Source organism: Pseudorca crassidens, chromosome 14 (assembly GCF_039906515.1).
Source record: "Pseudorca crassidens isolate mPseCra1 chromosome 14, mPseCra1.hap1, whole genome shotgun sequence".
In the NCBI taxonomy this organism is placed as follows: Eukaryota; Metazoa; Chordata; class Mammalia; order Artiodactyla; family Delphinidae; genus Pseudorca; species Pseudorca crassidens.
This window is the reverse complement of record NC_090309.1, coordinates 6677620-6700850: the sequence shown is the minus strand read 5'-3', so window position 1 is coordinate 6700850 and position 23231 is coordinate 6677620. Positions and strand designations below refer to the sequence as shown.

The window sequence follows — 23231 nt, the reverse complement described above, 5'->3', positions numbered from 1 at the left end:
CTGTCATATTATTTTGTTCCCTGAATATATTGTTTTAAAATATTTCCATATAAGGTCTATTTGTTTCCTGAGGGGTAGGGGGTCAGGGTGAGGAAAAAGAGAGGAGAAGGGGGTGGAGGAGAAAAGGCCTCACAAGAAGAGAAGTTCTGGTATTTAGAAAGATTTGTAATGTCGTTCTATTGATTATCTTTATAATCACATCATCATATAACCCCCTCGGACATTTGCTTTTTAAACAGTATTGAGCAATGATAAAATTAGTATGTACTTTCTTCCCTTTCTCTTGCCATTCCTCCACTTCCTGACTTTACTCAATAACATTATCTATCAGTTTTTACTTTGGACTCTGTGGGATAGGGAGGGTGGGAGGGAGACGCAAGAGGGAGGAGATATGGGGATATATGTACATGTATAGCTGACTCACTTTGTTATATAGCAGAAACTAACACAACATTGTAAAGCAATTATACTCCAATAAAGATGTTAAAAAAATTTATGTGTCTACTATTTGATTCTTTAGTTTTAAATTCTTTCCTTTGTCTCCCTAGTTTTGTAGGTATGGCAGTTATCAACTTCCTGTCATCTTTACTTGTTTCCCACCCCAGTTTTTATGATTTGTACTATTTCTGCATTGTCAGAGCACATAACCTTTACATTCTGTGTTGTTACTCTAATCGTCACATTACATTTGCTCCTGGATCTAAATTCAATATAATCAATGCTTACAGTGAGACTTCAGGCTAAAGTTTCTGTAGTTGACTCTCAGTGGGCCGAAGTTCATTTTCTGGTCTTTTCCTCAAGAAGGGCTCATGGGAACCATGTTTTCTGAGTTCTTGAATGTTCAAGTGGTTTGCTCTAGCCTTTAGAATTGTCTAACAGCTTGGATGATATAAACTTTTTGGTTTACACTTTCCTTAAATATCTTCTAAATGTTGCTCTATTCCCTTCTAATGTGAAATGCTGTTTTTGTGAGGTCTGAGTTCCACCTGATTTTTTCACTCCTTGTAAGCGACTTGATTTTTTATGCTTTACTGCCCAAAAGATACCTTCTTTAAGTCCAGTAACTTGAGTAGGCATGTCTTATGGGGTAAGTGTCCTGAATCAGGTTTCCCTAGTAAGTGTTGTGAACGTTCAATAAGTAGATTCAAGTCTTGTTTTATTTTAGGAAATGTTTTGAGTTATATTTAAAAATATTTGTTACATTGCATTGCTTTGATCTCTTCAGGGACTCCAGTTTTGCACATGTTGGTTTTCCTTAGACTTCCTGCCATCATTGTCATTTTCTCTCTAATCCTTTTAAACTCCTTAACTCTGTTTCATTTAGTTTGCATTTCACATTTCTGTCCTTTATGTCCCTTACAGTGTTTTCTGCAGTGACTCTGCTCCCTTTTTCTCCTTCCAGTTTTGTCTTCATCTGTGTGACGGCTTTATTTTTTTCTGCTTCTTTTCTGAGTCTTCTAGCCCTACTTTATCACCTCGCATTGCCTTGTCATCTTTTGAGTTCCTGCTTTTGTGCTTTGTGGTTTTCCTTCAGAGAGAAAATTGTTTTGTTAAGGTTTTTTTTTTGTTCTGTTTTGCTTCTAATTCATGGTGGAATGTTTGATCGTAATTTTCTGTCTTCCGGGCTGTATTTTTCTGGTGCGTGTTCTTCTGTTGACATGATTTGCTGCTCTTTGTGTCTTATGTTTTATCAAAAGTATTCTGTTTCCTTTTTCATTACATATAGAGCATATGGGTTGAACTTTCCTAAATACAGCTTGTTTTGCAAGAAGTTCTAACCAGAGGTGGGGCAAGAACAGCTTTCTAGAATTCTTAAACCCAAAGGATCTCTCTTTCTCTGTTTCCACAGAGGTGGACTGCTTTCTGAAAATATTGTGTGACTCTCTGTAGGGTTCTGCCTCTTCAGCTTCTCTGAATCAAACCTGGTCCACAAGGGCTCCTGCTGCCCGTCTTAGGACTTCCAGGTCCTTCACCAGCCAGCGCAAACAAGGGAAGATGAGCACCCCACCTTCAGGAAGTGTAGCTGTGCTCGCACTTTCTAAGCCCCACTGCCACGAGCCCCTAGACACTCCTGCACCTCTTCCTGTGAGGTTTCTGCTCTTGGCAGCCCTTACACCTGTTTTAGAGGCTACAGATCGTATCCATCTCTAAATTTCAGTGCAAATTAAACTCCTTGAAGCTGCGTATGATTTCCACGAGGAGGAGTAAGCACCACCACCGTGCTCATTTCCAAATCTGATAATTTGGGGGAGTCAACGCTAAGCTTCCGCGCTCTCCTTCTCGAGGCATTTAGCCAGGTGCTGCTTGAGGCATGATGGGGGTCCAGTCTTCCTCTATCACTCTCCTTCCCCATCGCTGACTCTGGTAGCCCTGTTCCAGCAGGTAATGTGGTAATGTACATTAGTGAGAAGGACGGTCAGTGGGGACAACCAGAAGTGGTGGGAGCTTTAGCAAAGGGGAGAACACACGTGTCATCCAAAAGCCATCCATATCAACTAAGGGGAAACATGCACACACACACACACACACACACAGAACACACAGAACACATCAGCAGGCCCCTGGTGTGCCACCTGGTCTGGACTGTCTCTAGGGTCCTGCTCTGCTCTCCTGCATTAAGAATCCTCACCATGACTGCATACTGTCTTGGTGGCTTCTCTGCCCCGCACCAACCCCAAGGCCATCCTTCATGCTTACTTTCTCTGGTCACAATGAGTTTGTGAAGACACCTTGTTTTTTCCACCTACCCTACCACCCCACCATTTGCCCTGCTCCAGTCCCATCTCATTCCCTTTAACAGGTACCTTCCTATCACGCAAGGCCTTAACCCAAGCAGCTCTGTGCAGGCTGGAGTTGTCCTGGGTGCACGCACCACCCCAGGGGCTCTGGTTGATTCCAGAGTTAGACTGTGGCCACCCCGACCTTCCAGTGCCCAGGCCCACATGTGGAGTGAGGAGACATTGGCGTGGGCCAGCCCTGTGCAGAGAGAGAAGGCTGGGTGAGCTTCCAGAAGGGGACAGGGATGCTAACATGACAGAGCGGCCTGGGTGGGCCCGAGGGAGAGAGCGGAGGACAGGCCCGGGAGAGGAGGCCGGTGCCCCTGCATGTCATCTGGGGCCCTGCACGGGGATTTCCAGGCTGCTGTGAAGCTCCAACAGCTCTGGAACAAAGTTGGAATGTTGTTGGAGAACAGCCTTGTCAGGACTAGGGGCCAAGTGTTCTTGGACACTTACCAGCAATAAACAGACTGCCATGAAATAGATCAAGAATGCTTTCCAATTAGGACAGTTGTGTGGGTTTAAAAAAATTTTTTTTCCCTGAAGTTAAGAAAGGGAACAAAATGCAAAAATCTGTTCTTTTCTTCCAAAAGTCTTTAAGTAGCAAATAAGCAAGGTGTCAGGACTGGGAAAACCTTCTGTCTAGGCTCCGAGTAAATGAACTTGCCTTTTGATAAAGAGCTTGAGTTAAAATTAAACAGATACATATGCATTACTTGCAATAGAATGATCCTGCATGTGGCGCCTTAAAAAGAAATCTGAACATTCTTCTGAGTAGGGCAAGCACAGAGACTCAGACAACAGTCCCTCCTCCAGAAATCCATAAACAGCCCTCTCCATCCACAGCAGAGGAAGTTTCTGAGAGTGCCCACCAAATGTCCTCCTGATCTTAACCAGATGGCCCAGGCCTTTCCCTGGGCGCTTCCAGACAAAGCCACTTCGGCTGCTCCTAGAGACAAAGCCAACCTCCAACAAAGTCAAGTATCTAGGACTGCTGCGCCTACCCCAGGTCCACCCCCATCCCTGGCGGTGTCTTCAAAGTCTGCAGAAACGTCTCCAGTCCTTATACCAATTACCTGTGTTGGGCCCATTTTAATGTAAATTTGAATCCAGTTTCAAATTCCAATTTAGATCCTGTGTTCTCAAGACATAGAATGGTGCCAGGCTCATGGTTCACGCTCAGCATACATCTAGAGATGATAGAGGATGTTGTTATAACTTCACGTAGTAGATTCAGGAGAACTATGGAAACTTTGAAAGCATTTCTAACACACATTTCTTGGCTGTGGGAGATGGGTAGAGTAAAGACAATGAACCATCATTTAGGCCGGTAGTTCTCATTGCTTTTTGGTCTTAGGATTCGTTGATACCGCTAAAAGTTATTAGCAGAAACTAACACACCATTGTAAAGCAATTATACTCCAGTAAAGATGTTAAAAAGAAGAAAAGTTTATTGAGGACTCCAAAGAGCTTTCGCTTATAAGGGTTACATGTATTGCCAATACAGAAAATAAAACTAAGAAGATTCTAAACTATTCTTAATTTATTTAAAAACGATAATGATAAACTCATTGCTTATTAACAGAACATTTTTCCTTAGGAGAAATAAAACCAAAAATAGTGGGAAAAGTGGCATTGTTTTACATTTATCAAAAACAAAAGAGGGCTTCCCTGGTGGCGCAGTGGTTGAGAGTCCGCCTGCCGATGCAGGGGACACAGGTTCGTGCCCCGGTCCGGGAAGATCCCACATGCCGCGGAGCGGCTGGGCCCGTGAGCCATGGCCGCTGAGCCTGCGCATCCGGGGCCTGTGCTTCGCAACCGGAGAGGCCACAACAGTGAGAGGCCCACGTACCGCAAAAAAAAAAAAAAAAAAGAATGAAACTCATGCCTTGCTGTTGCGTCCTGTCTTCTAACTTCCTTTCCTTTCCTCTTTCCAACCGTAGTTGACTCTGAAAACCTGATCTCAGGGAGATCAGCTTTCTCAACATGGCCACAGGTATTGCCCAGCAGAAGGCCATCAACAACCTTAGGGAGGGCTCTTGGGGCGCTTGGGTGACACCCCAGCCCTTCACTCTGTAGAAGAAAGGGCCCTGTCAGGTTGACTCAAGGGATACTGGCAGATACTAGAAACAGTCTGAGCAACGCAGACTCAGGAAGATAAATCACTTTTGCAGTGAACCCCTCACCGAGGGCAAGCTGTCTAGAAGTACTGTGGCAGGAGGTTGTCCGCCCCTGACCCCTGGATGAGTCACAGGGAGCAGACCACCCCATGCATTTTTCTTTCACACACTTGCCTGTGTCATGACCCCCGCATTCTTATTCATTGCTTGTCTAAGTAGACAGACCACTTGAACCTCACCGTAGGGTCTGGACTGACTGGGCCCCGGGAAGGGAGGTGTCCTGTAGCATCACACACGGAGGTGAGGAAGAAACCAAGCACCCCAGGGCCACTGGTGCAGAGCACAACTTCTTTGTCCCTGAGCAGTGCCATGGAATTGGATTTTCCCCCCGAAACTGCAATGCAGTCAGGCCCCAAAGATAAGACCATCTGCTTGACACATGGACCCCCAGTTCCATATTGTGTGCCTTCTGCCCTTCAGGGGCCCCACCCTGTCCCCAACCCCCTCCCTCCGCCTGGCAGCCTCACCCTTTAGCATCTGGGTTTTTTGTTTGTTTGTTTTGTTTTTGCTGTACGCAGGCCTCTCACTGCTGTGACCTCTCCCGTTGCGGAACACAGGCTCCGGACGCTCAGGCTCAGCGGCCATGGCTCACGGGCCCAGCCGCTCCGCGGCATGTGGGATCTTCCCGGACTGGGGCACGAACCCGTGTCCCCTGCATCGGCAGGCGGATTCTCAACCACTGCGCCACCAGGGAAGCCTGCATCTGGCATTTTTGCCAGTAGAAACGCCCACCAGGTGTCACAGGCGCTGGCTATCTTCTCCTACTGGTCCCCCTTCTCAGAAGCACAGTTTGGCTCATTTATACTTTTCCTCTGTGTGCCTCGTGATGACTCCGCCCTCCCCTGACACCATTCTCATCCCTTCCTTGCTACTCGTGCAGGAGTGGCCCATGGGATGGATCTCAACTAAAACCTCTGGTCAACAGTGTGAAAGTCTTCAAGCATAGGGTGGTGCTTCCCGACCAGCTGTGGGAAAGCCAGAGGCCCTTTTTCAACTGCCCAAGCCTCTCCAAACATCGGTGCAGCTCCCTGGGAAGCAACATTAACTCTTGTTCCTGGAGTACCGCGTGGGAGCTGGGTGGGATGCTGGGAGATGATAGAAAATATATATTTGTCTCTGCCCCCGGTTCCTGGCACAGAGCTCCTAAAACTCTTGTAATTTCCTAAGTGATAAAAACACTAGCATCTTTTGTTCTAATGAGGCAACTCTGAGTGGGCTCCTAGAAGGGGGCTGGTCCTGGAAAGACCAAGGCATGATTAGAAGCTTGGAGTTTTCAGCCCCACCCCATCCACCAGAGAGGGGGTGGAAATGGAGTTAATGATGGATCATGCCCGCGTGAGGAAGCCTCCATACGATCCCAACAGTAGGGGGTTCAGAGAGCTTCCAGGCTGGCAAATGCATCCACACTGGGAGGGTGATACACCCCCATTTTCCCCCAGACCTCGCCCGTGTATCTCTTCATCTGGCTGGTCACCTGTATCCTTTATCATATCCTTTAATAGACTGGTAAACATAAGTAGGCGTTTCCCTGAGTTCTGTGAGCCACTCTAGCAAATTAATTGAACCTGAGGAGGAGGTCATGGGACTCTCCGATTTGTAGCCAAATTGGACAGAAACTGTGAGGAACCTGGAGGCCTGTGACTTGCCACTGGCATCTGAAGTGGGTGGGAACAGTCTCGGGGGCGCTGAGCCCATACCTATGGGATCTGACACTCTCTCCAGGTATTGTGTCAGAACTAAGTTAAATTGTAGGACACCCAGCTGCTGTCACAGAGCATTGTTCAATGTGGGGAAACCCTGCCACCCGCTGCTCTCAGAAGTGTCGTGAGTGTCCTGTGTGAGCAGTAAAGGAGACTCACAGAAAGTGAAACACAGAAGGACGTGGAAAACTGGGATATGTGCTACAGAGGAGACTTTTTCCTTTCTAGATGCATTTGTGATTTGTGTGATGTGTCCATTTCAGAGAGATCTGCCAGGAATGTTCAGGGGACTTGATTAATTTTGACCAAGTTTGGTATTTGCTTTAAGTTCCATTAAATCTACCACCTCGAAATATAATTTTCTTAATTAGGAATCTGCAAAAGGGTTTTTTTAATGGGTTTTAGTGCATTTCCAGGATGTTAATAAGGCAAGAGCTCCGAGTGACAGCAGCTGCGGGCTCTTTGTGACGCAGTTATTATTTCCATCGTTAAAACCCCACTCATTGTCGTCATAGGGAGACCATTTAAACCTTGCTGTGAAGGGGACACAGGGTACCACACAGTCCTCCAAGACAGAGCTTCTAAACTTTTATAACGCAGGCCCCTTCTTGTGAATGTACAAATCTCACCCTGTTCCCACCCCACCCTCAAATCCTGAAAGGTCCCCAGCTGAAAATCACTATACATTTGCTACTTCCTTCACCCAAAAAACTTCTCCTGAGCTTTACTTTGGGTTGTTTATACTGCAAGGACTAATAGCTTTTGAAACCTACTTTGTAAATACTAAATGTTTCTGTAATGTTGACTAGGCTTTTTTCACACCAGCATACATGGCTCCTTCCATGTCCCTGACTGGGATGAAATCTGCGGGTAGACACCCTCCTCCTAGACAATCTCTGCTCTAAGAAACAACTTCCTGAGAGCAGAGAGTTAGGGCTTTTCGTGTTGGTTTTGCAGATGTTTAAGCCTGGACCACCACCGCTTTCTGCAGGGACACAGGAGGGTAAGGGAACATTGGGGCTTGACGTGGGGAAGTAGCCGTTGACAACACCATCGAATTTCCTGGAACAGTTGACTTGGGAAAATCATCAGCAAATTAGATACATTAGAATGGGGGCGAGTTACCCAGGGCCGCTGGACCACTCCAGCCCACCCCACTTCTCCCTGCTGCCTGGGTTTTAGTTTCAGAATGAAAGGTTAGAAACATGCTCAGATATTGTGTCATCAGCAACCTTTTCGTTGTCAATGTTCTCATCCGTATTTGCAGGGATCAGCTGTTGCCGCATCACCAACTACCTCAACACTCAGTGGTTTAAAGAAATACTGACTTACTGTTACTCACAGCTGAGCAGTCCATACCTTTTATTTACTGATGCTTTGATGTCTGGGGCCTACTCGCTGACCCAGCAGGGACTGCCCCCCCCAGGTTGGCTAATTCCTAGAGACAGTAGGTGACTCACCTGCACGTGTACCTTTCACATGCAAACCAACCAATCCACAGCCCACATCCTAACCACCACCTTTATGGGGCTCCCACACTCTGGGCCACTGTCCTCTGCCCTAACCACCACGGGGCCAGGTACCAGACAACTAGGGACAGCCCCAATGCCCCAGAGCCTGCTGAAATTACTGGAACTAGCAAACCCTAAGCTGGATTACCCCGCCTCGATCATTCCTTCCATGGAAACCACAGTACAGCCTCTTGCTCACGTCCCCCCAACTCCTGACTGACCCTGGTGCTTTCCCATGGGACCCCACCATAATGTGGTGGGCCCCCTTCTCTTGGGATCTGTAAGTATAACAAACTTTCTTTTCAATGGCAGTCATCGCCCGCTCTGTTTGCCTCACCATACCTGAACCATAGTACAACCTATATTTTAAATCTACAGTTTACAAGTCAGTGAGGCAGCCCTTCTGGACTCAGTAGAGCACCTGCAGTCAGCCATGGGTCCAGCAGACAGCTCTGCCGGTCTTGACCGCACTGCCATGTTTGTTTGGGGATTAGCTGCTTTCTGGCTGTAAACTTCTAGAATGTCCATGGCTGAGCCAGCTGGGCTCTCCCTCCTAAGGTCTCTCTCCCTCCAGCAGGCCAGCCTGGGCCTGGTCACGGGGCAGTGGCAGGGAGTCAAGGGAGTAGACTGGGCAGGACCTCTTCCAGCCTCAGCTTGGAATGGGCACACAGCACTTTCCCTGCATCCTGTTGGCCAAAGCAATCACAAAGCAGCCTAGATTCCAGGGGGAAAGAAATAGACTCTACTGTTTGATGAAGGGGCAGCAGTGTCACATTGAAAATGACCTGGACACGGTGGAGACATTTGCCAATCACTCCACCACCACGTTCCTCTGCTCAAAAGAACAAAATCTCTAAATACAATTTTCCCTTGTGGACTCAAATAAAGCTATTGACATTTTAAATTAAAAAAGAAAAAAGGAGGAGGCGGCCTGTGTGTGAACAGCTCTTCACTGTTCCATTAGAACTAGAAATCGTCTCAGTGGGTGGAATCACATAAACATGAATGATTGGGACAAAATGTGGGAACCACTTGGAACACTTGTTAAAAATGCAGGTTCCTGGCCTCAAAACATCTAATTCAGTAAAACTCAGGATGAGGTCGAGGAGTCTGTATGCTAACACACACTTCAGGCAGCTGATCCTAAATACATTTGAAAAACGCTGGTGCCAAAAAATGTGTGTGTGTGTGTGTGTGTGTGTGTGTGTGTGTGTGATAATATCTCCATTTTACAAAAAGGAGACTAAAGGCTCTAAGGCCTAGACCTATTTAGTGACCTGTCCAGGTTCACTTAGAAGATTAACTGCAGAGCTGGGATTAGTACCCAAGTCTCTTGGCCCTTGACCTGTGACGTGTGGTTTGAAGGGTGCAGAGAGCCCCCATTCCCCTTAAAAGCATTTCCTCTTAGGTCTCGCCACAGTGCCTGAGGGTCTCCCATCAGCTATCCCTGGGCTCCTTTTCAGTGTGAGCAGGGTTATTCCCACCCATTTCCAGACCTTGCAGGGGGTCTAGAATGACTCGGGCACTGGGAAGGTGGGGTAACAGGGAAGGCAGACATGTTAAAACCTGCTGCCCTAAAAGTCTCACACCTTAGCTTAAACTGATGTCTTGTATTAGTTGCTAGCTACCAGCTTAGTCCTGGGGGAGCCTTTTTCATCCCTTGAAAGCAAGCAGTGAAAAGAGAGCAGGAGGGAGAAAGGAGGAGGAAGGAGGACATTTCTCTGATTGGTCCTCTCTCTACACAAGTGATCCTTGTACTCCCATGATGACGGGACCAGCGCTGTGCCCATTTTACAGATGGAGAAACAAGGATGCACAGAAGCCTACCCATACTTCCAGAGAGAGACTGGACCCCGCCTCTCCTGCCCTCCTCCTGGAAAATGACGATTTGACAAATAGAAATCCCCAAAAGGCTTCGATTTGGTGGTGTTCCTCAGGACCCTGGAAGAGGTATTGATGGGTTTCTCTGGAAGGAAAGTGAGGAATCAGCTCAGTTTTAAGATGAACTAGGTCTTCAAGCTTGATGTGGAAAATGACACCCAGGACATACCCCCAGCTGGGAATTTGCGATAATACAGTTCTACCCCGACTGCCCTTAGACGTAGCGCAACGTTGTCAGGAAGACAGAAATGCAGCCCTGCGCCCAGTCTGCTCAGAACTGTAAGCAACAGTGTCTGATCACTCCTCAGACTGTTGAAGGAAAACAGTCTTCATCAATTTGGCACTGGCCTCATCTCTGAGTTGTTCCCCTGGGGCTCTGTGGCCACTTCAGACGGTGTATTAGTCAGGTTCTCAAAGAGGATATCTGTGGATGTTACATTACCTCTCAATAGATAGATAGATAGATACATAGGTAGATAGATAGGTGGATACGTAGGTAGATAGACGGATACATAGGTAGATGGATACATATTTGATAGATAGATGGATACATGGGTAGATAGATGGATACATGGGTAGATAGATAGACAGATAGATATAGAGAGATTTATCTTAAGAAATTGGCTCATGCCACTGTGGGGCTGACAAGTCCAAAATCTGCAGGGCAGGCTGGCTGGAGACCAAGGGAAGAGCTGACGTCGCAGTTCAAGCCTGAAGAGCATCAGCTGGCAGAATTCCTTGTCCCCCAGGTACCTCAATATTTTTTCTATTAAGACCTTCAACTGATCGGATGAGGTCCATGCCCATTATGGAGGGTAATGTGGTTTACTCACAGTCTCCCAATATGAATGTGAACCTCATCTAGAAATACCTTCACAGCCACGTCTAGACTGGTGTTTGTCCAAGACCTGGGTCCCATAGCCTAGCCAGGTTGACACATGAAATTAGCTCACAGCTGGACGGGGAGTATCGAGATGAGGGTGGGGATCTGTGCTCAGAAACAGGCTTAATGCTGAGCTGGATGTGATGGGAGGAAAACAGCACAGCAGTGCAGCCCCGGCACCTGCACCTCGGCGGACAGGGTCAAGAGCTGGTGTGGCCTCCCACGCAGCGAGCTGATTCCTTCCGACTGTGTTTTGAGCAAACTGGACTCTTGCTGCCGGGATGAGATGGCCTGGCTCCCTTACCCCTCCGCCTCCTTGTGTGTGCTGGACACCCCGTCCTCCCAAAGGTACCCCCAGCACACAGGCGGGAGCACACACACAAACCAGCTCCCAGAGGGACCCACAGAGGGCCCCGGAGTGACAAGAGCCCTGGATTGCTCTGCATGGCGGCTCCTTGATGGTTGTGCATTCGGCCAACCTGGTCCCTGGGAGCCGCGGTCCTAGGAGTGCGACAGAAGAGCTGGGGCAAGTCCAAAGGGGATGCTTTCAAGCAGCGTGAAACCCAGAGAAATGTCAGAGCGTCGGACACAGTAGGAAAGCGCCTCTTTGTTCTCTCTAATGGCTTCTGCCTCAAAGATGGGAGGGGGTGGGGACACCGTGGGGGGAGGTGTAGGGGTTGGGCGGGGCTGCCAGCGACTCAGGGGAGGTGGAGGGAGGGGGCAGGGGGAGGGGGGAAGAGCTGGAGAGGAGAAGCGGGGGAGGGCGGTGACCCTCCGCAGCAGAGAGTTCCGGCTCTGGTCTCTATACAAGACAGAGTGAGCTGGAGACACGTCCGTCTCCCGGAGCCCCGCGGGATCAGGGCTTAACTGGGGCCACGCTGGATGTCATTCCCCGGATATTGCTGGCGACAGTCGGATATGTTTAGCCTCAGTTATCTGAATAACTTACTTGAATATCTCTAACCGGAGGTAAAATTTGATTGGAAAAGTAGAGCAATGTAAAGACCTGGGGAGGGAATTCCGGAAGCAGGGCTGGCCTGAGGCAAAATCGGAGCTTGGCGCTTTGTGTCTTTCCCTGGACCCCTGTCTGCAGGTGACCTTCCCACTCTGCGCCCCGTCCCCACTCCTCAAGGACCTCCGTGCACCGGGGTCGCTCACCTGTGACTCCCCTTGACCTGCACCAGGGTCACCTGCAAGGTGATAATGATGCTAACAGTCACTGTGCTCTGACCATGTGCCCCTAACATATAGCATCTCATTGAGGAATTAAAAGTCCCATTTTACAGGTCTGTGACACACATGCTAGTGATTCAGACCTCCCTCCGCCTCAGAAGTCCATGTCAGGGCCCCTCTGCAGTTCCCCTCGTGCTGTTTCTGATAAAACACTGAGCTGTCAAAGCCCAGAAGACCTCAGTGCTCACCCGGTTGACCCCCTTCATTGTACACGAGAGGAAGCTGAGGCCCAGGGAAGCTGAGGGACCTCTGTAAGGCTGCACAGCTGGTTGGCGGCACGGTCAGGACTAGAACGCAGGCGACCGGACTCCTAGGGTTGCCAAGATTCCTGTTTGTGGAGAAGAGCTGATAGACTCATTCACACCGTGATGTTCAGTGATGTTCGTGACTGAGAACAGCTTAATCCCGCCACCCTGCATTTTAATCCCATTCTCTGCACTTTTACTGAGAAGGGAAACTGTCAAACACTGGCCAAGTAGGGCCTAAGAGGCTGGGTTAGAGGAGGTTAAAGTTAGGGGCCGAGGAAACATTTCGGATCCTCGGATCGTAACACATGGGCATCGGCTCTGATGCTTACTTAGTGGGCTAGAGCTGCAGAATAATTTACCCACCATCCTGCCTTAGGGTCTGGCTGGAGTGACTGATAAACTCTTAGAAGCTTTGACATGGGAGGGAACTCGGAGACTGTCCGATTGTGGAATGGCAAACACAGCACCCGACCCATGGACGGCATACCAATCAATCCCAGATCCCCGGCTCCCATCACCGCTGAGAAGGGGCTGGTTCTGAACCCCTTTCACCCAAGAGCTCTAGCAGTTAATGACAGTAGATTCAGGCATTGTAATCAAACTGTGACTTGTGGACCAGCAGCCGTGGCATCACCCCAGAGCTGGTTAGCAATACAGAATCTCGACCTCGCTTCATATCTACCGAATCAGAATCTACCTTTCACAAGCTTCTGGGGGGTCCACATGCACAGTGAGTGTTCAGAAACACTGGGTTGGGATTCCTGCTCTGCTGAAACACAGAGAATATTCTTGGAGTGATGGCACAAATGCACTTTAGAAGTGGTAGCGCAGGGAATGGGAGGGTCAGGAGACTGAAGCCAACCCCGCTGGGGTAACCCATGTCCCTAAGTAGCTGTGTGACCTGGAGGAAGGGGAGGAGGAGAAAAAAAATAGATCTAAAAAAGAGACAAAGGCACCTGAGCTATTTGGGGATCTTGCCTGATCCCGTACCTGACGTCTCCCCACACTGCCCGCCTCTTCGAGAGATCGTCACTGGGTCTCCCCAGGGCTGGAACCCAGCACCACTGTCATCCCACCAGGATGAATTCCCCCTAATGTTTTGGTAAAATACGACTGGCCTCTTGGAATCCCCAGGCAAACCAGCCATGGCTCAGTTTGACAGAAGGTTATTTTACCTGACACAGGAGTGAGGTTCTTAAACGAATATTTGAAAAGTGGCCTTGTACTCTTGTTGAATTCATAGCATAATTTATTGGGAAGATCACAGGAAAACTGAGACCTATAAGAATGGGCACCCCAAATGCATGCTTGCAAAGCTATCTCCCAAGGAGCCTGTTAAACTCAAAACATTTAACAAATAAGCCAGCCAATCAGAATGGATTCCTGGCCATAAATTCTTGGGACTGGGAAGGCAGCCCTGCAGGCTGGGTTTCTATCAGCCCTGCTTAGGGCCCTGAGGTGTGCCTGACATGCTAGTTTCTTGACCACTGGTTCTCCCTTCCTCTGCGAGTCTGTTGATTAAACGTAGCAAAACCAGGATTTTCAGGACCCCTGAAAGTAAAATGACCAAGAATTCTGAGCTGACATGTGTGGTTACAGGGTAGACAAGCACCCATCTCCGGGACCGTATCCTCTCCCCGGCAGTCTAGGGAGTGGGCTGTTCCCATGGTAACCGGATGGTTTATGAGATATGAATTCAATCTTGTTCTTACTATCAGTGCCAGTAGAGTTGTTTTTTCCTTTGCCAGGCCTCTGAGTCCTGGAGAATGTGATGCCCTGGCCAAAGGAGAGAAGGATCCAGCCTTTGATTTCTAAGTCCTACGGGGCTCTTTATCTGAAAAGGGAAAGTTTCTGATGAATGAGTGACACAGGGCAGAAGGTATGGCTCAATCTTGGGGGGTGGGATTAATAAACAGTTTGGTGAGGGGGGCGGTCCGCATGTGCTGGAGACCTGAGCCCCAAATATTCAGAGCGCCCATAGGGAAGAATGGCTTCTTGGAGGGCTGAGGGAGTCTGGACTCTAGGGTCTTTTTACCAAAGTGTGGTCCATGAACAGCAATGACCATCACCTGAGGACTCATCAGAAATGCAGAATCTGGGGCCCCTACCAGACCCATTGGATCAAATCTTGTTTAACTAGATGGCCATGTGTCTCATGTACACATTAGAGGGTGAGAACTTCTGTAGGTCCCACTGTTGGGGCCTTGGCAGTGATGCCAAGACAAACTCAGAGCAAAGGAAGAAAATGGGGCTGCATCATCAGAATGCTCCCCACTGGCCTTGGACAGGATACCTTAGAGCAGCAGTCAGAAGCCATCTCCAGTTTCCCGGGCTGTGAAAGCACTAGTGTCTCCTTACCACCAAAGTGGAGGGGTCCTCCAAGACATGACTGAGATGGAATTTCCCATCAACCCTAAAGGTGATTTAGTGAATTTACACAATGTAAAGACACCTGATGTGCCATCCACCTGGGTGCTGTGGAGTCAGTTTAAAGCCTTTACGTGGTTAAATGGATTTCCCGACAAGTTGTGTGTGTGAAATACTTCTTCCCGACTATCAACGCATTCAATAGGTTTTCATTCTTTTTGTTGAAAATTCACCAAGATACGTGTAAGTAGTTTTGCCGCATAACAATCTCAAGATCTTCGTGGCTTAAAACAAATGTTCCTTTCGTTGCTCAGGGGCCTCAGGCTCCCTGGCTCTGCTGGGATCAGCTGGGCTTGACTCCGAGCCACAGGTGGAGTTCAGGTCTACTCCATGTGTCTCCACATGGCCACAGCCATCCAAGGCATGTTCTTTTTATTGCAGATGGCAGAAACCAGGCATCCAAGCAAAACCATAACGCATCTGCTAGCATCACACTTGTTCACATTTCATTGGCTGAATCAAGTCACGTGGCCACGCCCAGGTTAAGTGAGAAAGTCTGCTCCACCCAGTCTATTGAGAAGCCGTGCAACCGCATGGCAAGAGAGGAGAGAAATGGGAACAGAAATCCCATCTTGCACAATATCTTAGCCCATTTCCTGCCTTGGTAAACCTAATGCACCCAAGCAAGGCTGTCTGGAATGCTGAAGGCTCTGAGCAACCAGGGTCAACCCAGGACCAAGAATGTGGGCAGGAAGAAAAGGCTGCTTTCTCCATAGAATGCTGAGGGTGTCCTTTTAAATACGCCCTGCTCATTTCTTATTAACCTGATTTGAAAGTAGCAAAAAACAAAAAAAAGAAAAACAAAAAACAGTTAACTTTGGGATTAATTTGTGTAGTTCTGGTTAGTCAAGATTTTCCTGATTGAAAACAAATGGCTTTATTTTCTTTAATATTCAATAATCATGAATTTTAAGGAAAATTTAGTACGAGTTCAGAACATGCTTTCTTGTTTTTTTTTTTTTTTTTTTTTTTTGCGGTACGCAGGCCTCTCACTGCTGTGGCCTCTCCCATTGCAGAGCACAGGCTCCGGATGCACAGGCTCAGCGGCCATGGCTCACGGGCCCAGCTGCTCCGCGGCATGTGGGATCTTCCCGGACCGGGGCACGAACCTGTGTCCCCTGCATCAGCAGGCAGACTCTCAACCACTGCGCCACCAAGGAAGCCCAGAACATGCTTCCTTATAGAAAAGTTTCAAATAAATAATATATGGTATAATTATAGCAACAAGGATGATGGCAAATTTTATTGAATGCTTACTATGTGCTAGACGTATTTAATCCTCAACCAACCCTATATGTTAAGTTATATTATTATCCTCATTTTACAAATGAGGAAACTGAGACTTAGTTACTAATTAAGTCATTTTCTCAGGGTCAGACAGCCAGCCAGAAGCATGAAAAGGCCTTGAAGTGAACATCTCTTAGCCTCATTGTTCTTGTCCATGAAATGAAGATAAGAATCCCCACCCTGATATTATTAGCTATAAAGGTAAAATCTATAACAGCCAGGTATATTGTAGGCTTCCTATTAATGATGCCTGCTTTAAAGGAACACAGCTGCTTGACCTGTAACAGGAAGGCAATCCCTGCACCCCTTCCTCCCTGTAGGAAACAGGTTTAACTATTCTGATAATCAACTCCCTAGAAGGATTAACAACAGATAACAAAATTATTATTTGCTTCCAAGCTTCTCTCCAAAATGCTAAATAAGGACTTGCAAACAATATTAAGGTAAGATGGAGGAGTTTCTAAGAGAGAAGTACTGTGCATTCATCTCTTTCCTCTGGTAGGAGGGGGAGGTTCAAGACAAGGGTGGAAGAACTGAAAAGAAGTGGTTAAACTCGTATCAGTCTTTTCCTAGGAGCTAGCTGGTGGGATCTCTCCCAGGCTGGGGAATGGGGGCCTGACAGCAGCAAAAAGCCCACATACCAGAGAAATCAGCCATCACCCTATGTTTGGTATCTAGACTAAAGATGCCATTCTTGCTGCAAATCCATTTATAATCCCTAAAGACGTATAAAATCCAAAGACCATAAGAGAACGTCACCAGCAAGTTGAGAAGTCATAAGAAGGAACTTAACATGCCTCTTTGTGGAGTGTGTTTAAAAGAGAATCAACCACAGACCCCATAGCCATTGAAAGGATAAGAAATACTATGAACAAGTCCACATGCATAAGTTCAACAACTTGGATGAAACGGACCACTTCCCTGAAAACCACAAATTATCCAAACTCAACCAAGATGAAATAGACAACCTGAATGGTTCTATAACTATAAAATCAATTAATTGTATAGTTAAAAACCTCCCACAAAAGAAATCTCCAGGCCAAGATAGTTTCACTGGCAAATTCTACCAAACATATAAGAAATAACGTTCAACATACACAATCTATTCCAGGGCATAGAAGAGGAAGGAAATGTCCCAACTAATTTTATGAGGCCGGTTTTATCAAAACCAGACAAAGACAATACAAAAAATTAAAACTGTAGACCAATATCTCTCATGAATTTAGGTGCAGGACTACTCAACACAAGATTAGCAAATTGAATTCAGGATTATATAAAAGGGGCTGAGTCAGGAAGAGGGTGTGACTTGGGCAAGACAGAACAAGAGAGTCTTTGGGGTGATGGAATTGTTCTACATCCTGATTGTAGTGGAGGTTTGCAGATCAAAGGTGTGTTTAAATTCATGGAACTGTACATACAGAAAAAGTCAATTTTGATGTATCTTTTTATTTTTTATATATTTTTTCAAAATAAAAAGTTTAATTAAAAAATCAATTGGATATAAAATCCACAAAGAGATTTAATTACATTGAAACACTTACCCAAAGCCCCACCCATCTATTGCACTTGTAAATACCACATTTCCCTGGTCTGGAGAGAAGGAAAGGTGAGAATCATCTGTGTCCTTTAACCCAGTGCTCCAGTCATACACTTGCTCTCCTTGCTCAGAATTTGGATTCACTTCGGATTCAGTCTCTCTCTCTGCTCTTTCTTCTAGCACTTTAGAAGTAAAAAGAGTTCCTGTGAGTGCATTAATCTTTTGCATAATGTAGTGAAATGGCACTGGATTTCACAGTGATCCCTCGGACCTGTTCATCCTCTCTGCTGTCCATGGACCTTAACTTGCCTGCCAGGCGGCTGGAGGTGATGCCATTGTAGATACAAGACAGTCAGCCAGAGTAGCTTTTCCATGGTCAACATGAGCCAAAACACAGATATTCCCGATGTCAGCCGTGTTTTTCTGGAGTTGAATCATCTTATCCAAACTGTTGAGCACCACGGTCACTTATTTCCTGTGACGGCTGCCACCGCCCAGCCCGCCCAGCTCGAATCACAGCGCCGACCACACCACGCGCATCACAAGCGCCCTGACTTCCGCGTCCACCTTACGCCCGCGCGCCGGGGCTATCTTAATTTTTAAATACACTTAAAGTCCTATTTCTTGGGGGGATAGATTTCTTAATCAGAAAAAAATACACACCGTGGTAGGCATGGTTATTGTACCCAAATATCCATGCTCCCTGTCTTCTTTGTGATAACGAGTCCTCTGTGTGAGTGCTGGAAGGGCACACAGCTGCCCAGCTAGAGCCTGGTTCCCACCTCCCGTGCAGCTACGTGCAGCCCTGTAACTAACTATGTTTTGGCTAGTGAGATATGAATACCTCCTTGAAAAAGAAGGTAAGTACACCCTCCTTAACCTTCCCCGTCTTCTCCTGGAGGTGGTGCTGGTGAGCTACTCGCAGCCGGAGGATGAGGCCAAGAGGAGCAGGTGCCTTGGGTCAAAGGACAGCCATCTGTTGACGAAGGCAGCCGTGCAGGGCTAGCTGGGAAACCGGATGACTTCACAGAGTGGAGCCCAACCTCCTGTGCTGGACCGGTAACGTGCGATAAAAAGAAACTTTGAACTTGTATAGATTAATGCGTCTTGCCGTCTCTTTGTTAGAGCTGCTTAATCCTTCCCATAATTAATATACATATTCATTGTTGAAAATTTTCAAGGGTAAAATAAAAGTCATCCAGAGTCCTGGACATGGGAGACGGGATATGGGGTTAGATTTCCTTTTCAGCCCTTCGATTGAAGTAACCTGCGCAGGAAACACCACTGTCCGGAGATGCCACTGCTAACACACTAATATTTAGCACCAGAGTAAAACCAGGTTTGCAGCCAAGTCCTGTTCAGGCTCTGTTCCTGTACCATCCCTAGTGAAAGGAATTAGTACAATCAAATAGTTAAGAGCTTGGTGTTCGGAGCTGGAAAGCAGTGCGTTCAAGTCCTAGCTCCACTTCTTACTACCTCTGTGACCTTGGGCAGATGTCTTAATGTCTCAGGATTTCAGTTTCCTCTGCCCTAAAATGGGACTAAACAATAGCACCTTCCTCGTGGAGTTGTCATGAGAATTAAATGTGATGACAGACAGAAAGGTCCTGGCACGTCGTAAGTTCTCAATAAGTGGGAACTATTGAATCATTTTTTCATACGCTGCATGTCAACTAAGTGCCTACTGTGTGCAAGGCACGTTTCTATGCATTGGGCTGCAGAGTGACACAAAAAAGATCCTTGCACCCCTGGAGCTTACCTTCCAGTGGAGGCGACAGACGCCAAACAACATTTTAAAACAATAGATCTGATGACATTAAGATGGATGGAGAGTGACGTTGTTAGTTGTGATAATAGCTCTGACTTGCATGGGGATGTTTGGATCCAGTATCCTCCCTCGGTCCTGTAGGTCATGCAGAAAGCTGTGCAGGTGGGTGTGGGCAGTGAGGACATTCAGGGACTCGTGCTGGAGAGCCCATGCTGAGCTCCACCCCGTGGCCTGTGCCAGGCGCCCTGCTCTGGGTGGTGTGTGCGCCCTCACTGAGTGTGGAGGATGAGCCTGGAATTCCAAGGACAATGGCAGGCGACAGAAGCCTCTGGTACCGCAGCAAGGCTTCAGATCTTCCAGCCCCTCTCCCGGCAGCATAGGTCGATCCCCTTTAGGGACCACTAGCAAACAAAGTTAACTTTTCCGACCTAATGGATGGCAGGCTGTTTTCTTTGAGATGAATTTCTCTATCGATGGATCAAGAACTGAACAGCAGTTCTCAACCCTGTAGTTCATCAGAATCACGTCTAGATCTTTAAAAAGCAGCAACACACAAGCCCTCACATTCCCAGACAGTGTGCTTCGGTGCAGCTCTGGGATGAAGACTGGGCGCGCTTGGCAATGTTCCGAAGTGGCTTAGATGTGCCCTCAAGGTTGGGAGCCACCCGCTCTAGTTCTGATTTTCGTCCCTAAACCAATCACAGACCACCTGTTGCCCCCAGGCAAGAATGGTCCAGATGCTGTGACTCTGTAGGGCCGTCCTGTCACCCTCCCCACCGAAGTTTAGAGAAAGGTGACCATGATAGAGAAGGAACTAGGAACATTCCCATTGGAGAAGCAGGCTGCTTCCCCGTGGTGAGGAGTCCTTCAGTCATGCTCTCCCTATAGCCTGGGATGTTCTCTCCTCCATTTCTCCACGGCCTCTCCAAGGCCCAACCAAACTGCAGGCTCTCCCCTTCCAAACCTCCTCTCTGGCAAGAGCAGCCCCCAAGAGCCTCTGCTTTCTTTGGCCCCTCTCGGTAGTAACTGGGTTTTACAGTTTGTAAAGGATCACTGCATATGTTACGTTATTTAACACTCTCAACACCCTATGAGACAAATGTTACGACCATTTTACAGAGGGAGAAGCCACACATTTAGATGGTTTTAAATGAGTTGCAAAGACCCCTTAACCTGCAACTGGCAGGTCTGGAGCCCAGGTCTTCTGCCTTCAACTGCTCTTAATTTCTACCCTACCTGGCAGGTTCCTTTAGGCAGCATCCTACCACTTGACCTCTTAATTTCTGTGGGTGTCAAGGTTGTTAGCTTAACCTTCCCAAGTACTTGATTATAAACTTTGCATTTTGTTTTCCTCCTGTGTTGTCTGTTGTGATAGAATGGTTTATTCACGGTAGTACCAATTCGAATACATTTATTAAATTTATTTATTAAATATATTGTTCACCTAGTGCCTAATTGAAAATGATATTTACCAAAAAAAATTATTTTTCATTTTCTTGGAAATATTGACTACACAAAGTAAGGCACACTTTTCTAGCTTTAGTTCTAAGTTCCAGATTTTGAGAACTGACACAGACGTGGGCCAGGCTAAGCTGGTCTTCCTGATTGGTTTACTGTGAGCATAGGAGGCTCAGGGTAATGAGGGTTTGCGTGCTGTTGTATCTTTAACAAGGCTCTTCATGCAGTCACGTTTTCCCCCACATCAGCTTCTATGTGGGCATTCATTTAGTCTAGGTGCCAGAAGGTCTCAAGATAGCAATAAGTCACTTTTTCTGGAAGGCCGGTGGCCTCATCACTTTCACATTTTCTTGCAGGAAAATTGCAAATGATTAACTGAAGGTACAGAGTCATCTGGAAGGGACATTCAAACGATTTGCACATTGAGTAAAAAACATTACCTTCGCCTCATCCTCCGGATGAATTTTTTTTAGGACCCATCACTTTAACATGCATTGATAGAAACGATCAGGTTGCAAATCTTTAAGCAATTGTTCATTTCATTTGAATCCCAAGGATACCAGCACAGAAGGTTTGGCAAAGGGCATTTCCTATTGTCCTCTCACATAGCTCAGATTTCTTCATCTTTCACAGCAGTCAAGTGAAGCAGCGCTGTTGGATGTGGAGGGAACTGGTGGGCTGCCAGCTGTGGCATTGTGTGGACCTGGAGATATTTCCAATTAGACGAGAGTAGGAGGCTGCCTCTGAGAGAGATGACTACTCCGTTTGTGCTGTGAAAGGGAGGAGAATTTGACCCTCTGGGGAGAAAGTTCACCGTGGAGAAATAGCTACATTCCCATTAAGTCTCCCACAAGGGAACCATGCAGCAGACTAGACTGTAGACCTTCCCTCTCCACGGCTGAGCTGAAGCCGAGCGCGGCGAGACCACGCTGGGTCCCTGTAGCTAACAGAGTTCCCACGGGTGCTTCCCACCTCTGTACTTTTGCACAGTGTCTCCTCCTACCCCAGATGGGAATAGCAGTGGACCAGACACCGAAGAAGAAAATATATGAACCTGAAGATGAATGCATAGCAAAATAAACTCTCCAAAATGTATATCAGAGAGGGAAAAAAAACTTTTAAAAGTTAACTTTTAAAGCCATCAGTGACTTCTGGGACAAATCAGGAAGTCTAACGTACATGCAGTTGGAGTCCCCAAAAAGAGGGAAAGAGGAAAAAGAAAAAAAAATGAAGAAATAATGTTTTCAAATTTTATAAGAACTATAAACCCAGAAATCCATGAATAGCTACAAAACTGAAGGAGGATGAACACAAAGAAAACCATACGAAATCACACCACAATCAAATTCCTGAATCCCAATCGTGAAGAGATCATCTTAAAAGAATCCGGACAAAAAAAGACATTTTAAATACAAAAAGAACAAAGATAGAGTGACTAGATTTTTAGGAAGAAACGGAAAAAACAGAAGAGAGTGGAACAAAATATTTAACATACTAAAACAAAGAAAAGGATCAACCTAGAATTATGTGCCCAGTAAATGTCTTTTAAATAAAGAAAAACGGAGACTTTTCAGACAAACAAAAGCTAAGATATCCTTTATCAGCAGACTTGTACCGTGAAAAGTGGTAAATACAGTTCTTCAAGATGAAGGAAAATGAAACCTTATGGAAACTTGTATTTATACAAAGAAATAAAGAGCAACAGAAAATTTAAACGTGTGTAAGTATGAAAATTTTTTTAGTTAAAAAATACTCCTTAAAAGATAACTGGCTGTTTAAAGCAAAAATAATAAGAATATATTGTGGGGTTTATAGTATAGAAATAAAATGCATGACAGTAGCACAAAAGATGGGAGGGGAAATGGAAGTATATTTGTAAGGTTCTTATATGTGAGAAATACCATTAAAGGTAGGCTTTTATTATTATTTTTTGCCACACCACGTGGCATGTGAGATCTTAGTATTCCAACCAGGGGTTGAACCCATGCCCCCTGCAGTGGAAGCACGGAGTCTTAACCACTGGACTGCCAGGGAAGTCCCAAGTAGGCTTTTATTATTAAAGATGAATATGATAAACTCTAAAACACAAACACACACACCCTAAAACAAAAGAGATCGCTAATAAGCCAATGGTGGAGATAAAAAAAAAGAAGAAAATATATTCAATACAAAATAAGGAGGAAAGGAGAAAAAAAGAAACAAAGAAGAGGTGGAAAATATTGTTTAAAAATAGAAAACAAATAAGATGATAAACTTAAACCCAACCATATCAATAATTACATTAAATGTGAATGACCTAAACCTATGCCGTCAATACACTAGCCACTAGCCACATGGGACT

General features: G+C 46.4%; 1 long non-coding RNA gene across 2 annotated transcripts in view; it reads left to right on the top strand.

The window, feature by feature from the left end:
• LOC137205869 (uncharacterized) overlaps positions 1-22605 on the top strand; it is a 97223-nt gene extending 74618 nt beyond the window's left edge. The window contains exons 2-5 of one of the 2 annotated variants that reach the window (XR_010934335.1): positions 9966-10118; positions 10713-10798; positions 18566-18723; positions 21247-22605. This is a non-coding gene — a long non-coding RNA (uncharacterized lncRNA). The remainder of the gene's footprint in view (positions 1-9965; positions 10119-10712; positions 10799-18565; positions 18724-21246) is intronic. The other variant, XR_010934334.1, reaches the window with a different exon arrangement.
• The last annotated feature ends 626 nt before the right edge of the window (positions 22606-23231 follow it).